The following is an 18349-nucleotide window of genomic DNA, read 5'->3' on the forward strand; positions in this document are numbered from 1 at the left end:
TTGTAACTTGAAAGTTTGCTGACCTTCTATTAGTTCCAGTAGTTTTCTTGTGGATTCTTTGGGATTTTCTGCATATAAGATCATATCATCTGCAAATAGAGATACTTTGACTTCTTCCCTACCAATCTGGATGTGCTTTATTTCTTTTTCTAGCCTAATTGCTCTGGCTAGGACCTCCAGCACAATGTTAAGAATGGTGATAGAGGGCATCCTTTTCTGGTTCCCGTTCTCAAGGGGAATGCTTTCAAAATCTCTCCATTTAGGATGATGTTGGCTGTTGGTTTTGTATAACTGCCCTTAATTATATTGAGGAATTTCCTTTCTGTTCCTATTTTGTTGAAAGTTTTTTTTTATCAGGAATGGATGTTGGACTTTGTCGAATGCCTTTTCTGCATCAATTGATAAGATCATGTGGTTATTCTCTTTTGTTTTATTTATGTGATGGATTACATTGATTGTTTTTCTGATGTTGAACCATCCCTGCATAGTTGATATAAATCCCACTTGGTCATGGTGAATTATTTTTTTGATATGTTGCTGAATTCTAATGGATAGAATTTTGTTGAGGATTTTTGCATCAATGTTCACGAGGGATATTGGTCTGTAATTTTCTTTTTTTGTGGCGTCTTTGCCTGGTTTTGCTATCAGGGTTATACTGGCTTCATAGAATGAGTTTGGGAGTATTCCATCCTTTTCTATGCTCTGAAATACCTTTAGTAGTAGTGGTGTTAACTTTTCTCTGAAAGTTTGGTAGAATTCTAGAGTGAAGCCATCCAGGCCAGGTCTTTTTGGGAGTTTTTAAATAACCTTTTCAGTCTCTTCTTTTGTTATGGGTTTATTTATTTGTTCTACCTCTATTTGTGTTAGTTTAGGTAGGTAGTGAGTTTCTAGAAACTTGTCGATTTCCTCTAGGTTTTCAAATTTGTTAGAATACAATTTTTCATAGTATTCTGTTATGATTCTTTTAATTTCAGTTGTGTCTGTTGTGATATCACTGCATCTCATTTCTTATATGGGTTGTTTGCTTCCTCTCCTGTTTTCTTTTGCCAGTTTGGCCAGTGGTTTATCAATTTTGTTGATCTTTTCAAAGAACCAGATTTTGGTCTTGTTAACTCGTTCAATTGTTTTTCTATTCTCTATTTCATTTAATTCTGCTCTAATTTTTATTATTTCCTTTCTTCTGTCACCTGAGGACCTCTTTTGTTGCTCTGTTTTTACTTGTCCCAGTTGTAGGGTTAAGGTTTTGATTATGGCCCTTTCTTCTTTCTGGATGTGTGCATTTATTGCTCTAAGCTGACCTCTGGGCACTGTTTTGCTGTGTCCTAAAGGTTCTGGTTGGCTGTGTTTTCATTCTCATTTGATCCTATGAATTTCTTTACTCCATCCTTAATTTCTTCTACAACCCAGTAGTTTTTGAGCAAGGTGTTATTTAGTTTCCATGTGTTTGATTTTTTTCCTTGCTTTTTGTGTTGTTGATTCCTACTTTTATAGCTTTATGCTCATAAAAGATGCTTTGCTATAATTCGATGTTTTGGATTTTGTTAAGGCTTGCTTTATGGCCTAATATGTAGTCTATTCTGGAGAATGTTCCATGTGCGTTGGCAAAGAAAGTATACTTGGTTGCTGTTGGGTGGAATGTTCAGTATATGTCTATGAGATCAAGTTGGTTGATTGTAGTATTTAGCTCTTCCATGTCTTTGTTGAACTTCTTTCTGGATGTTCTGTCCTTCACCTAAAGTGGTGTGTTGAAGTCTCCTACTAGTATTGTGAAGCTGTCCATTTCTCTTTACAGTGTTGTTAGAGTTTGTTTTATGTATTTTGGAGCCGTGTCGTTGGGTGTGTAAATATTTATTATAGTTGTGTCCTCCTGGTGTATTGACCCTTTAATCATTATATAGTGCCCTTCCTTATCCTTTGTGGTGGATTTTACTTTAAAGTCTATTTTTTCAGAGATTAATATTGCCACTCCTGCTCCTTTTTGAGTGTTGTTTGCTTGATATATTTTTTCCATCCTTTGAGTTTTAGCTTCTTTTTATCTTTAAGTGTAAGGTGTGTCTCTTGTAGGCAGCATATAGATGGATTGTTCTTTTTTATCCAATCTGCTACTCTCTGTCTCTTTATTCGTGCATTTAGTCCATTTACATTCAGCGTAATTATTGATACATATGAGTTTAGTGCTGTCATTTTGATGTCTTTTTTTGTGTGTTGTTCTTAGTTTCTTATTTTTCCCCTTAATTTTCTGTGCTGAGTCATTTTTCTTTATATATTTTCTTTTCATCTTTTTCATTGTTGCTGATTTTGTGTTTGCTGAGTTTTTGTATTTTTCTAGTTTTTTATTTTGATTTGTAGAATTGTTATTTTCCTTTGTGGTTACCTTAATATCTATCCCTATTTTTTGAAGTATACCTATTTTTCGAAGTTTTTTATTTCTTTATATCACCTTGACTTCCCCTCCATAGGAAAAATCTATGTCTACATTTTTTAAATCTCCCCTTTTTTGTTTTAATGTTTTCCTTTTTTGCATATTGATATCTCTGTTTCCCTATTTTCAATGTTTTAGTTTTGATGTATTTTTGTGACTTCCCTATCTGAGCCGATATCTGGTTGCTCTGTCTTGTGTTCTAGTCTTGCGTTGTTATATGATGTTATTTGTTTTCTAACAAATAACAATTTCTTGTAATTTTGGTTTGGTTTTTGCAAATTCCTAAACTTCTTTTTATCTGGAAATGCCCTCATTACGCCATCATATTTGAAAGACAGTTTTGCTGGATATATAACTCTTGACTTGCAGTTGTTTTCCTTCAAGGCTATATATATGTCATCCCATTGCCTTCTTGCCTGCATGGTTTATGCTGAGTAGTCCAAGCTTATTCTAATTGACTCTACTTTGTAGATGACTTTTCTTTTATCCCTAGCCGCTTTTAAAATTCTCTCTTTATCTTTGGTTTTGGCAAGTTTGATTGTAATATGTCTTGGTGACTTTATTTTGGGATCTACCTTATGTGGGGTTCGACGAACATCTTGGATAGATATCTTCTCATCTTTCACAATATCAGGGAATTTTTCTGTCAAGAAGTCTTTAACAATTCTCTCTGTATTTTCTGTTATCCCCCCCTGTGCTGGTACTCCAATCACTCGTTATTTCTCTTGATAGAGTCCCACATAACTCTTAGAGTTTCTTCATTCTTTTTAATTCTTTTATCTGATTTTTCCTCAAATAAGTTGATATCAAGTGCTTTATCTTCAATGTCACTAATTCTGACTTCTACAGCCTGAATTCTGCTCCTTTGACTTTCTACTGAGTTGTCTAATTCTGAAATTTTATTGGTAATCCTCTAGATTTCTGATTGCTGTCTCTCTATGGATTTTTGCAGCCTATTAAATTTTTCATTATGCTCTTGAATAACTTTTTAAAATTCCGCTACTACTTTGTATGTTCTCTGGATGTCTCTTCATTTTAAAGAAATTCCTTTCTGATTTCTGGAAGAGTTCTGTATATTAATCTTTTGTATTCTGCCTCTGGTAATTCCAAGGAATTCTCTTCCTCCAGAGAATTTATTGATTCTTTATTTTGGGAGCTTGCTGAAGCCATCATCGACTGCCTCAATATGCGATTTGATGTTGACTGTTGTCTCTGAGCCATCAATAAGTTATTATAATTTTATTTTATATGTATTTATTGTGTCCTAACTTCTTGTTTTGTTTTGTTTTGATATGCCCAAATAGGCTGCTCATGTGCTCTACTTTGATTATTGGTGCCTTTTAAGCTCTAACGTCCTGTCACCAGGTAGTTAGTTCTGTAACTATGTGCACACAGGAGTCCATTAAATTTTCCTGTCTGGATTCAGCTCAGGTCTCCAGGCAGTCGGTCACCAAGTGTGTGGTGTAGGCTCTCACCTACAGTCTTAGAGAGGCATGGGTGATTGGCCGCAGTAAGGAGTCATTCACTGAGCATGGCAAGTTGCTGACAGCTGCCCCTGAGTGTCTGAAAGGAAAGTATGTCCCTGTTCCCTAAAGTGAATAGGTAGGTGAGTTTTGTAGCCAGACTATGAGCACCCTACTCTGTTGGCTTTAAAGACTCGGGGTCACCACTTATTCTTGTACCCCTGTGGCAGGTGGCTAGGTCGAGTGGGTGGAGCCACCCACCAGTCCTTAAGCCCCTGATACGGACCGGTAACGCACCTGCTTAAAGGGCAGAGCAGTGTCAAGCATCACAAATCTGCCACTTCACAACTGAAACAGTAGAAGTTAGACTTCAGATGTTTACTGTGTTGTACTGAGGTAGTGAGGGCTTATGTTGTTGAGGTGGGTCTACACAAGTCTATACAGGGGTGGAAGGCATTCAAAGTCTGTGGACCCATTATGCCTGTGCCTAGGCAAAGGAGCTGTGCCAACCCTGAGTTCCTGGCTTAGGGGAGCCAGTAGCTTATTTTTTCCCTGTTTGTTAACTTGTTTCCTCTCCAAGGCCAGGAGAATGGGTCAGGGTGCCTGATGGGATCTCCTTCTGGCTGAGGGGACTCAGAGAGCTCTATAGCCGGTCGGACTTCTACTGAGCATGGAAGGAGGAGGTCAATGGAAGAGATTTTTTCCCAAATAAGTTTTTTTTAAAAAAATCCCCGCAGAAGTCCACACACATGTACTTATCTTTAGCCACTTGGATGCTGCTTTTCACTAGTTTGGAGTGTCGAAGCAGAATCTCTGTTGCCAGCTCTCTCTAAATGTGGAAACTGCCTCCCAAGCAAGCATGCAGAGCTGTATGCCCACTTCACTGCACACCTCGAGCCAGTCTGGGCTGAAGAGCTGCGGCTCCCGCCAAGTCAGGTCTGGAAACTCCTCGCTTCTTCTGAGCCATCTCCCTCTCCCCCCAGCCCCACTCAGTCCATTCCTCAACTTTGCCTTGTTTAGGGCTCCTAGATATTCATATACAATCAAATCACTTGTTTTTCCATGTCTTTGTTGTAAGAGGGATATAGGAAGCCGTCTGACTACTCCAAAATCTTGGCCCCGCCTCTGTACAAATTCAACTTAAAGACAGACTTAGGAATGGAATTCATTTGTAATCTGGGGAATGCCTTTACTCAGAGTCTCACACGTATCTGATTTAGGTGATTTAGATTATGAGATTTAGTACTTTTTTATTCTTCTTTAGGTGAAAGTTTACAGAGCAAATTAGTTTCTCATTCAACAGTTTATACATAAATTGTTTTGTAACATTTGTTGTAATCCCCGGGATGCATCAACACTCTCCCATTCTCCACCCCAGGCTTCCCATGTCCGTTTGTCCCATTTTCTTGTCTCTTCCTGCCTTCTCTTCTTTGCATTTGGGCAGGTGTTGCCCATTTGGTCTTATTTACATGATTGACTCAGAGGCACTTTCTTCACGTGTTATTGTTTTATAGACCTGTATAATCTTTGGCTGAAGGGTGAACTTGGGGAGTGACTTCAGTTCTGAATTAAAAGGGTGCACAAGGGCCATAGTCTCGGGGTTCCTCCAGCCTCTGTCAGACCAGTAAGTCTGGTCTTTTTTTGTGAATTTGAATTTTGTTCTACATTTCTCTCCAGCTCTGTCTTGGTCCCTCTGTTGTTATCCCTTTCAAAGCAGTAGGTTTTAATAGCCGGGCACCATCTAGTTGTTCTGGGTTCTGGCTGGTGGAGGCTGTGGTAGTTGTGGTCCATTAGCCCTTTGGACTAACGTTTCCCTTGTGTCTTTGGTTTTCTCATTCTCTTTTACTCCAAAAGGAATGGGACCAGTAGATGTATCTTAGATGGCCACTTGCAAGCTTTTAAGACCCCAGAAGCTACACACCGAAGTCGGATGTAGAATATTTTCTTTATGAACTGTGTTAATCAACTGACCTAGATGTCCCCAGAGGCCATGGTCCCCAGCCCTCAGTCCAGTAACTTGGTCCCTCAGGCTATTTGGATATGTTTATGAAGTTTCTATGACTTTGCCTTAGTCACATTGTACTGACTTGCCCTGTAATGTGTATTGCCTTTTCCTTCATCATCAAAGATACTACTTATCTACTGTCTAGTTGGTGATTTCCCCTCCCACACCTCCCCCTCTCATAACCATCAAAGATAGTTTCTTTCTGTGTAAACCTTTTCTTGAGTTTTTGTAATAGTGGTCTTATTCAGTATTTGTCCTTTTTTGATAGATTTATTTCACTCAGCATAATGCCCTCCAGATTAATCCTTGTTGTGAGATGTTTTGCAGATTCATCATTGTTCTGTATCATTGTGTAATATTCCATTGTGTGTATATATCATAATTGTTTTATCCATTCATCAGTTGATGGGCTGTTAGGTTGTTTTCATCTTTTTGCTATTGTGAATAATGCTGCAATGAACATGTGTAACGTCTGATGGCTCTTATTTCTCTAGGTTATATTCCTAGGGGTGGGATTGCTGGATTGCATGGTATTTCTATATCTAGCTTTTTAAGGAAGTGCCATATCATTTTCCATAGTGGTTGTACCATTTTGCATTCCTACCAGCAGTGCATAAGAGTTCCAATCTTCCCACAACTTCTCCATTATTTTTTTTTATTAGTGCTAGTAATGTAGGGGTGAGATAGTATCTCATTGTTGTTTTGATTTACATTTCTCTAATGGCTAATGATCACGAGAATTTCCTCATGTGTCTGTTAGCTGCCTGAATGTCTTCTTTGGTGAAGCGTCTGTTCATATTCTTTGCACATTTTTTAGTTGGATTATTTATCTTTTTATTGTTACAAAGTTGTAGTATCTTATAGATTTTAGAGATTAGACCCTTGTTGGATGTGTCATAGCCAAAAATATTTTCCTGGTCTGTAGGTTCTCTTTTTACACTTTGGTGATGTCTTTTGATGAGCATAAGTGTTTAATTCTCAGGAGCTCCTAGTTTATTGTCTGGTGTTTGTGCATCGTTAGTTATGATTTGTATACTATTTATGCCATATATTAGGGCCCCTAGCGCAGTCCTTATATTTTCTTCCATGATCTTTATAGTTTTGGGTTTTTTATTTAGGTCTTTGATCCTTTTTGAATTAGTTTTTGTGTATGGTGTGAGATATCAGTCTTGTTCCACTTTTTTACTTTGGACATCCAGTTTTGCCAGCACCATTTGTTAAAGAGACTGTCTTTTCCCAGTTTAATGGATTTGGGGCCTTTGCAAATATCAGCTGACCATAGGTGGATGGATTTATGTCTGAGTTCTCAATTCTGTTCCATTCGTCTATGTGTCTGTCATTGTACCACTACAAGCTGTTTTGACTACCATAGCTATATAGTAGGTTCTGAGATCAGGTAGTGTGAGGCCTCCTACTTTGTTCTTCTTTGTCAATAATGCTTTATTTATTTGGGGCCTCTTTCCTTTCCATATAAAGTTAATGGTTAGTTTCTCCATCTCTTTAAAGAATGCTTTTGGTATTTGGATCTAGATTGCATTATATCTGTAAATTGCTTTGGATAGAATTGACATTTCACAATGTTGAGTCTTCCTATTCATGAACATGGTATGTTTATCCATTTATGTAGGTCTCTCTTGGTTTCTTGCAGTAGTGTTTTGTAGTTTTCTTTGTATAGGGCTTTTACGTCCCTGGTTAGGTTTATTCCTAAGTATTTTATATTATTAGGTGCTGTTATAAATGGTATTATTTTCCTGATTTCCTTTTCATAGTTCTCTTTGTTGGTGTATAGGAATTCAACTGATTTTTGTATGTTTATCTTGTATCCTGCTACTCTGATGAATCTTTCTATTAGTTCCAGTAGTTTTCTTGTGGAATCTTTCAGGTTCTCTATGTATAGTATATTGTCTGCAAATAGGGATAGTTATACTTCTTCCTTACCAATTTTGGTGCCATTTATTTCTTTTTCTTGCCTTATAGCTCTAGCTAGGACTTCCAGCACAGTGTTAAATAGGAGTGGTGATAAAGGGCATCCTTGTCTTATTCCCGTTCTCAAGGAGAATGCTTTCAGCCTCTCTCCATTGAGAATGATGTTGGCTGTTGGTTTTGTATAGATGCCTTTTATTATGTTGAGGAATTTCCCTTCTATACCTATTTTATTGAGAGCTTTTGTCAGGAATGGGTGTTGGACTTTATCAAATGCCTTTGCTGCATTAATTGAGATGATCATGTAATTCTTTTCTTTCGTTCTATTTCTGTGATGGATTATGTTGATTGGTTTTCTAATGTTGAACCATGCTTGCATACTTGGTATGAATCCCATTTGGTCGTGGTGTACTATTTTTTTTATATGATGCTGAGTTCTATTGGCTAGAATTTTGTTGATAATTTTTGCATCTATATTCATGAGAGATATTGGTTTGTAATTTTCTTTTTTTTGTGGTGTCTTTGTCTGACTTTTGTATCAGGGTTATGCTGGCTAATAGAATGATCTCAGAAGTATCCCTTCCTTTTCTATGTTCTAAAATACTTTGAGTAGTGCTGGTGTAAGCTCTTCTCTGAATCTTTGGCAGAATTCTACAGAGAAGCCATATGGGCCAGAGCTTTTTTTTGTTGGGAGTTTTTTTTTTTTTTCCTTTTAAAATTACCTTTTCCATCTCTTCTCTTGTTATGGGTCTGTTCAGATTTCCGGCCTCAGTTTGTGTTAGTTTAGGTAAGTAGCATGTTTCTAGAAATTTGTCCATTTCCTCTAGACTTTCAAATTTGTTGGAGTACAATTTTTCATGGTCCTCTGTTATGATCCTTTTTATTTCAGCAGGGTCTGTTGTAATATCCCCCATCTCATTTCTTATTTGAGTTATTTGCTTCCTCTTCTGTTTTTCTTTTGTCAGTTTGGCCAATGGTTTGTCAATTTTGTTGATCTTTTCAAAGAACCAACTTTTTGTCTTGTTATTGTTTTTCAGCCTTTTATTTCTGTTCTGATCTTTATTATTTCCTTTCTTCTGATGACTGTGGGATTCTTTTGCCGTTCTCTTTCTGTTTGTTCAAGTTGTAGGGCTAACATATTGGTTTTGGCCCTTTCTTCTTTTTTGATATGTGTGTTTATTCATTTAAATTGGCCTCTGAGCACTGCCTTTGCTGTGTCCCAAAGGTTTTGGTATGATGTGTTTTCATTCTCATTTGATTCTAGGAATTTTTTGATTCCCTCTTTGATTTCTTCTATTACCCAGTGGTTTTTAAGCAAGGTGTTATTCAGTTTCCAATTTTTATTTTTCTCCTCGCTCTTTTTGTTATTAATTTCTACTTTTATGGCATTGTGATTGAGATGATGCTTTGTATTATTTCGGTGCTTTGGATTTTATTAAGGGTTGCTTTGTGGCCTAAAATGTGGTCTATTCTGTAGAATGTTCCATGTGCATTGGAAAAGAATGTATGCTTGGATGCTGTTGGATGCAGTGTTGTATATATGTCTATAAGATCAAGTTGATTGACTGTAGCCTTTAGGTCTTCTGTACCTTTGTTGAGTTTTTTTCCTAGATGGTCTGTCCTTTACTGAGAGTGGTGTGTTGAAGTCTCCTACTATTATTGTGCAACTGTCTATTTCTCTTTTCAGTGCTGTTAGAGTTTGTTTGACGTATTTTGTAGCCCTTTTGTTCAGCACATATTTATTAAGGTTATATCTTCTTGATGGTTTGTCCCTTTAATCATTACATAATGTCTTTCCTTGTCTTTTTTGGTGGATTTTGCCTTAAAGTCTATTTTGTATGAGATTTAGTATTGCCACTCCTGCTCTTTTTTGGTTTCTGTGTGCTTGATATATTTTTTCCATCCTTTGATTTTAAATATATTTATGTCTTTGTGTCTCTTGTAGACAGCATATTGATGGGTTTTTTTTTTTAATCTATTCTGTTATTCTGTGTCTCTTTATGGGTGCATATAAGTTGTTTACATTCAGTGTGATTATCAGTAGCTGTGAGTTTGTGATGTTATTTTGTTGTGCTTTTTTTTATGGTGCTTACATTTTTTGTTCCCCTTACTTTCCTGTGCTGAGTCCCTTTTATTTGTGGAATTTCTTTTCATTTTTTTTGTTTGTTTATTGATTCTTTACGTTTTTCTTCTTTTTTATTTTGATGAGTAGGTTTGTTTACTTTCTTTGTTCTTACCTTGAAATTTAGACTCTCTTCCTAAGTTTAAACCAGTCATTTATTATTTACTATCACCTTGATTTCCTTACCATTTGAAAGTTCTATACCTACACCATTTATCCCCTTTTTTATTGTTTTGACGTTGTCATCATTTGCAGATTAATGTCTCTGGTTCCCTGTTTTAAATCTTTTCGTTTTGTTTTATTATTGAGAGTTCTTTACCTAGGTTGGTATCTTGCTGATGCTGTCCTTTGTCCTAGCCTCGGGGTGTTGTCTTATGTTGTATGTTCTCTAACTGAAGGACTCCCTTTAATAATTATTGTAAATTTGATTTGGTTTTTACAAATTCCCTTAGTATCTGGTTATCTGGAAATGTCCTAATTTCTCCATCATATTTAAGAGAGAGTTTTGTAGGATATATTATTCTTGGTTGGCAATTGTTTTCTTTCAAGGTTTTATATATGTCATCCCATTGCCTTCTTGCCTGCATAGTTTCTGCCAAGTCATCAGAGCTTAGTCTTATTGTTTCCTCTTTGTAAGTGACTTTTCTTTTTTTTTGAACTGCTCTCAGGATTCTTTCTTTATCTTTGGTTCTGCTAGTGTGATTATGATATGTCTTGGCGAGTTTCTTTTGTTGTCTAGCCTATATGTTGTTTGTTGAGCTTCTTGGATAGTCAGCTTTCTGTCTTTCATATTAGGGAAGTTTTCTGCCACCAAATCTTCAACAATCCTCTCTGTATTTTCCATATTGTCCCCATGTTCTGAAACTCTGATCATGTGCAAATTTTTGCTCTTGATTTTTTTTCCCACATAATTCTTTGGTTTTCTTCATTCTTTTCTCTGATTTTTCCTCATACAAGGTGGTGTGTACATATTTGTCTTCAATCTCACTAATTCTGCCTTCCATTGTTTCAAATTTGCTACTAAAACCTTCTATTGAGTTGTCCATTTCTGAAATTTTGTTATTTATCTTCTGGATTTCTAATTACTGTTTCTGAATGATTTCTAATTGCTAGTTTATTTTCACATTTTGTTCTTGTGCTTTTCCTCTGAATTCTTTTATTGTTTAGTTTCTGTTTTCCTTGATTTTGGCTATATTTTGTTGGTTTTGTCTGTGTTTTCCATGATTTTGTCCATTTTTTCCTTGGTCTTTTCTGTGTTTTCCTTGTTATCTTTACTACTCTCTTGGAGAGCCCTAAATATTAGTCTTTTGAATTCCATATAAGGTGGTTCCACTGCTTTTTCTTCTACTGGAAAGTCATCTGATTCTTTATTTTGGTCACTTGCCGGAGCCATCTTGTACTGCTTTTTAATATGTTTTGCTATTGTCTGCTGTCTCTGAGACATAGGTATTATTTTCTTTATTTATTGATTTTATTTTTTTTGTTTCATCCTGCTGTTTTGTTTTGTTATGATATTTTTGGGAAGGCACGCTGGGCATGGTTTGCTGTTTGTTTGTCTGTGGGCCCTCTAGCTCTCACCACATTGTCCAGATGCGCAGGGCAGTTTGCTCAACTGTGATGCAGTGGGGTGGGCCTGGCAGGTAAGGATGGAATGGTGCTGGGATGCTCAGCTGTGAGGCAGCTATACAGGGCCAGAGGGAAGGGAGAGATGTGGAACCAGGTTGCTCAGCTGTGGTGCAATGGGTGAGGCCTCGTGGGGAGGGGCTTTGGGCCAGGTTGCTTGCCTGTGGTGCAGCAGGGCAGTGCCTGTGGGGAGGAGGGATGTGGGGCTGGGTCCCTCAGTTGTGGCACAGTGGGGTGGAGCCAGTGGGGAGGGAGGGTCACTGGCAGGGATGCTCAGCTGCAGGGCAGCGTGGTGAAACTGGTGATGTGGGAGTGGGGTAGGGCTATGTTGCTCAGCTGCAGGACAGTGAGGTGGAACTGGCGGGGTGGGAGGGGTATGGGCCAAGATGCTCAGCTTCAGGGCAGTGGGGAAGAGTCAGTGGGGATGGAGGAAGCACAGGGCCAGGTCACCTGGCTGTGGCACAGCAGGGCAGAGCCAGCAGGAGGGAGGGGGCTTGGGGCCAGGTCACCCAGCTGCAATGAAGCAGGGTGGAGTTGGCAGGGAGGGAGAGGGCACAGGGCTGAGTTGCCTGGCTGTGGTACAGTGGGGCAGAGCTGGCAGCAAAGGAGGGGACATGGGGCCAGTCACCCAGCTGTGGGGCGATGGGGCAGCATCAGTGGGGAGGGAGGGGCATGGGCCTGGATGTTTAGCTGTGGGGTAGCTGCACGGAGCCGATGGGGAGGGGGGGTGCCAATGCTGTGCCTGGTCACCCAGTTGCAGTGTAGTGGTGCTGAGACAGTGAGAGGGAGAGTGCATGGGCCAGATCACTCTGCTGTGGTGTAGCCAGACTGGCCGGCCTGGAGGGAGGTGTGCAGTGAGGTGTGGCTGGGGTGGGAAGAGAATGCAGGAGGGGGAGAAGGGGGGAGGTGTATAGATCTAGATGAGGGGGGAATAGGCGAGGCTTGTACTGTGGTCCCTGGCAGTTGGGGCTGCTGGGGTGGGGTGGTTCTTGTCGCTACTCACTAGAAAGGTGGGGGTTGTAGGTGTGTTTTCCTCTGGTTACTGTGTGAGAGTGTCTGGGTACTTCTTTGAGCTGCAGCCAGCAAACAGGACCTTACTTCGCTCTGGATGTGTCCATGCTATTCCTCTATCTTCTATTGGGAGTTCCATGAAGGTGCCTTTCTGGGTTCTTTGTGCGGGGTTTTTGGCTTTATCTCAAAATGGCTGCACCATGCTGTGTCAGTTGGCAGGGAACCTCCACTCTGTATCTCTACCTGTTCATGGTTTTCAATCAGTTTCTTCTTCTCAGTGGCTTCCTATCTAATACTTTATCCCTTCATTTAAAGTTCAGGATTCCGGGATTGATGCATGTATCTGTTCTGTTTGATTTTTCGGGTCTTTATTGCAGAGGGATGGCTTGTTGTGTCTGAATAGTCCACCATCTTGGCTCTGCTTTGAAATTTAGCACTTTTGAGCTGATAATATTTAGATAAGGTTTTGAACTTGCTTTGATACTGTAATAGTTTATGATATTTGCGATGTTGGAATAGGGTGAATTATATCTGGCATATGGAATGGATGTGAATCTTTGGAATTTAGAGGATGGACTGTGGCAGGTTGAAAAAAGATACCCTACCAAAGATGTATTCACATCCTAATCCCCAGAACCTGTGACTATTACCATATATAGCAAAAGAGTGAATAGCACCTTATATGGCAAAAGACATAAGTTAAGGATTTTGAGAAAAGTAGCTTATTCTGGATTATCCAAGTAGTCCCTAAATAGCATCATAGGTATTCTTATAAAAGAGAGGCAGAGAGAGATTAAACACACACAGAGGAGTAAGCAATGTGAAGACAGAGGCAGAGATTGGAGTGATTCAGCCAGAATCCAAGAAATGCCAACAGCCAGCAGCCACCATAGGCAAAGAACAGATTCTCACCTAGAGCATCCAGAGGGAATACCACCCTACTGACATTTTTATTTATGTCAATTTATGGCCTTCAGAACTGTGACAGAATAAATTTCTGTTGTTTTAAACTACCAAATCTGTGGTAATTTGTTACAGCGGCCGCAGGAAACTAATACAATACTTATAGATTAATGATTCAATATAGTTAATATGTCAATTCTCCCCAAATTGATCTAAGGATTTAAAGCAATCCCAGTCAAAATTCTAGCAGGACTTTTTAGGTAAAGAGTGACAAATTGATTCTAAAATTTGTGTAACAATGCAAAAGACCTAGAATAGCCAAATCAGTTTTTTAAAAAGAGCGAAATTGAAGGATTTACATCACTTGATTTCAAGGCTTAAAATAAAGCTACATAGTCAAGACAGTGTGTATTGTCATAAAGATAGACACAGAGCAACGGCACAGAATAGAGTCCAGAAACTAACTCTTGTATGATCAATCAGTGTTTGATAACGAGGTCAAGATAATTCAGTAGGATATTCTTTTCAACAAACTGTGCTGGGAAAAAAGCAAAACCAAAACTAAATATTTGTATGGGAAAAAATGAACTTTGACCCTTACCTCCCACTGTCAAGGCCAATTTGAGACATACACAGTTTACTGCCTCAGCATCCATTAATTCTTCCTAGTTGTCCTTTCACCCAGTTTCTGACATGGCCATTCCTATCTTATCACATAGCCCCTCAATAGATGTTGTCTGTAAATGGTCCTCCTGGCCATGCCCTATATAGATTCCTATGACAAAGATACTGTTGCTATAATATAACCCAGTCTCTCAACAGCTGTAATTACTCCTTGTCTCTCCTGAGCAAGCTCTGTATGATTTCTTGTGATAAAATTTCCCTCCTTCCCAGTACTAAAACACTAGAAACTTCCAAATTGACCAATACGACTTGAGCACATGCTAACCCTGAGACTTCAGCCTCAAAACCTCAATAAAGCCTTTGGCTCATGGGTTCTCTCTCTCTCTTGCTCCCCACAGCTTGTTTGAGTGCATTCCAGCATCATGTCCCTTCTCTGCAGCACTGCAAGGCATGTTGTGTCTTCTCTCTGGGACCTGTGGATAATACATTCTCTTTCTTTCCTGGCCTTCCTGTGTGGATCTCACTCCCTCTGCCACACCTGACAGACCACCCACTACACCCACAGACCCTCCTTTGGGTCAAACTTAAGACAGTCGTCATACACAAAAACTGTCTCAAAATGGATCATTCATCTAAATGTAAAAGCTAAAACTATAAAACTTCTAGAAAAAAAAATAAGAGAAAAGCTTTGCCAAGTTGTGGTAACAAAGATCTTAGATAGGACACAAAACACACAAATCATAAAAGAAATAAATGGTGAAAACAAACAAACAAAAAACTCGCATAACAAAGCTTAAAATGTTCTGCATCCTACTTTGGTGAGTGGTGTCTGGGGTCTTAAAAGCTTGCAAGCGGCCATCTAAGACGCATCTATTGGTCCCAACCACCTGGAGTAAAGAAGAATGAAGAACACCAAAGACACAAGGAAAGTATTAGCTCAAGAGACAGAAAGGGCCACATAAACCAGAGACTTCATCAGCCTGAGACCACAAGAACTAGATGGTGCCCAGCTACCACCAATGACTGCCCTGACAGGGAACACAACAGAGAGTCCCTGATGGAGCAGCAGAAAGATGGGGTGCAGAACTCAAATTCTAGTAAGAAGACCAGACTTAATGGTCTGACTGAGACTGGAGGAACCCCGGAAAGCATGGCTCCTGGATTCGCTATCAGCCCAGAACTAAAACAATTTCCGAGGCCAACTCTTCAGACAGGGATTGGACTGGACTGTGGGACATAAAGTGATACTCATGAGGAGTGTGCCTCTTTGCCAAGTACATACAAGAGACCAAAGGGGCAGCTTCTGTCCGGAGGTGAGATGGGAAGGCAGAGAGGGTTAGGAGCTGGTTGAATGGACATGGGGAATCGGGTGGAAAGGAGGAGTGTGCTGTCACAGAATGGGGTGAGCAACTAGGGTCACATAACAATGTATGTATAAAATTTTGTATGGGGGACTAACTTGAAATGTAAACGTCATTTAAACTACAACAATAAAAAATAAAAATAAATGGTGAATTGAACTTCATAAAAATAAAAAAAAATTCTGCTCTGTGGAAGACATTGTTAAGAAAAGGCAAATCACAAACTGGGAGTAAATAGGCACTATATATCTATATCTATATATCTGACAAAGAATTGGTCTTTATAATACTTAAAGAATTCTTATAATTCAATGCAATTAATACATGGGCAAAAGATTTGGACACTTCACAAAAGCAGATATTTGTTTGGTTATTCCTAGCATCATTAGTAACCAGGGAAATGTAAATTAAAACCACAGCTCTACACCACTGCAGACTCCTTCAAAAAACTAAATTATTAAAAACGGACAATACTAAGCACTGGAGAGGATGTGGACCAACTGGAACTCTCATATACAAAGAACGCTGGCAGTTTTTTTTCTTTTATAAAGTTAAAAAAATATACTTACCATACTACCCATGATTCCACTCCTAAGTACTTACCTAATGAAACCTATGTTTACACAAACACTTACAGAGAAACATTTCATAGCAGCTTTATTCTTAACAGCCCAAAACAGGAAACAACCCAAATGTCTATCAATAGATGAATAAATTAATGGATATATAATGATAAGTGGACTAGTACTTAGCAATAAAAAGGAATGAACTACTGACACATACAACAACACGGATGTATATAAAAAAAACTTATGCTGAATGATAGAAGCCAGACACAAAACAGTATGTACTTTATGATTCCATTAATATGAAATTCTAGATAAGAGAAATATAATCTATAATGACAAAAAGCAGATTAGCGGTTGCCTGGGACCAGAGCTGGGGGTGGGGAGACTACCTGCAAAGTAGATCCAAGTAACTTTTTAGGGTGATGGAAATATGCTGTAATTATGTTTGTGGTGGTCTTCATATGGGTGTATACATTTATTAAAACATATCCAACTCTACAACTTAAAATGTGTGCATTTTCATGTATGTACATTATAATTCATTAAAATTGATTTTAAAAAATAGAGGGAAAGTATCAAACAGTAATTCATAAATTAGGCCTCAAAATTGCCAGCAAACATGATAAGTCTCTGTCATAGGAGCTGAGTAGAAAAGATAACTCTGGTTTTCCTTATTGCTGCTAGGGTCAGCCCTTGTATAAATCTCTGGAAACTTAGAATACATCCAAGGATTAAAAGAGGAAAGATCCACAGGAGTTTTAAGTTGAAATGTGACTAAGTTATAGACCTGAATAGACTGAGGGATTACTGAACTGGAAGTTTACCTCAGAATGAGTAGATAAGTTTTGTGCTATCATTTAAATGGAGATTGCATTCTAGAACAGCTTGATTTATAGAGAAATAAAGAAAAAGCGTATCTTTTCATACCCGAGTTTATTACTGTGAAATTCATACACTAAGTCAAACAAAGGCATTGAAAAAAAGAATAGAGCAGATAGAACTATTATTTACCTAAAATTATTATTATTATTATTAAGCCCTGGCCTTACCATCTCCCCTACACACTTGCTTAAACATTTGGGAAATTTCCCAAATAATGTTACCCACAGCCCCAAGGTAGAAGCCAGAAACCCTTTTTCACTGCCTCCCTTGAGGTAAGCAAGCACATATTTGCAACCAAGATTGTACCAATGTCAAATTCAACCCAGTGAAGGTGGTAGGGAGATATCCAGATTTTGGAAGCAGCAGTGCTGTTACTCTAGCTGTAGAGTACTGCAGAACCCATGTCCAATGGTGACAACAGTAGGTTTCCAAGCAAGCAATCTAGCATTGTAATTTGGACCTTGTTCTTGGCTGCATAGCCTTCAAATCTGGTTCTCTGGACTCTCCTGAAGAGCCTGTGAGCTACCTGATATCCTTGATAAATTTTTTTCCTGCTTACACTCACTGAAATGGGTTCTCTTATTTGTAGCCAGAATCCTATAGAAAACTTGCAGAAATAATGGGCACCCTGCCACACTAATTAATGCCTTAGCAGCTGATTGGCATGGATTTTTTAAGACGTTAGTGTTTGCTTTGTGTGGGAAGTTGAATTAGCTCTGGAATCTTTCTCAAATTTATGATTCTATGAATAATAGTGATAAGGGGAAACTAAATTTGATTACTGTGTTACAGACCATTTGCAATTACTTTTGCATTACTTGCTCTTAGCACTTCCACTATGCTACACTCTCAGGAGGAACCCTGGTGGTGTAATGGTTAAGCTCTCGGCTGCTAACCGAAAGATCAGCTGTTTGACTTCACCAGTGGCTCCGAAGGAGAAAAGACCTGGAGATCTGCACCTGTAAAGATTACAACCTAGGAAGCCCCATGGTGCAGTTCTACTCTGTCACATAAGGTCACTATGAGTTGGGATCGACTCAATGGCACACAACAACAACAACACATTCCAAGGATAATAAGGAGTTAGGAGACACTGGGAGAAGAGCAAAAACAAGCGAAGGACATAGCTCTTGAAACTTATTCATAATGCAAAAGTTTCTAGTTAATTCTCCTTTCTAAGTTCATTGAAAACGCCTGACTGCAAGTCTATGTGCAAAGGAAACTGGTGAGGCAGCATGGAGGATGTGTTTGAATGAATGTGGATATAATTTTGCCATGATTTCTACATTTTCCCTTTTTATCTGGTATTACAACATTTGTTATTACAAAAGCAATAGATGTTTGTTACAGAAAATTAGAATATACAAATAAAGAAAAGAAGAAAACTTAAGGTACCCATAGTCCTACCCCTCAGAGATAAGCACAGTTAATATTTTGGTGC

The sequence above is a fragment of the Trichechus manatus genome, unplaced genomic scaffold (assembly GCF_000243295.1).
Source record: "Trichechus manatus latirostris isolate Lorelei unplaced genomic scaffold, TriManLat1.0 scaffold00005, whole genome shotgun sequence".
Taxonomy (NCBI): Eukaryota; Metazoa; Chordata; class Mammalia; order Sirenia; family Trichechidae; genus Trichechus; species Trichechus manatus.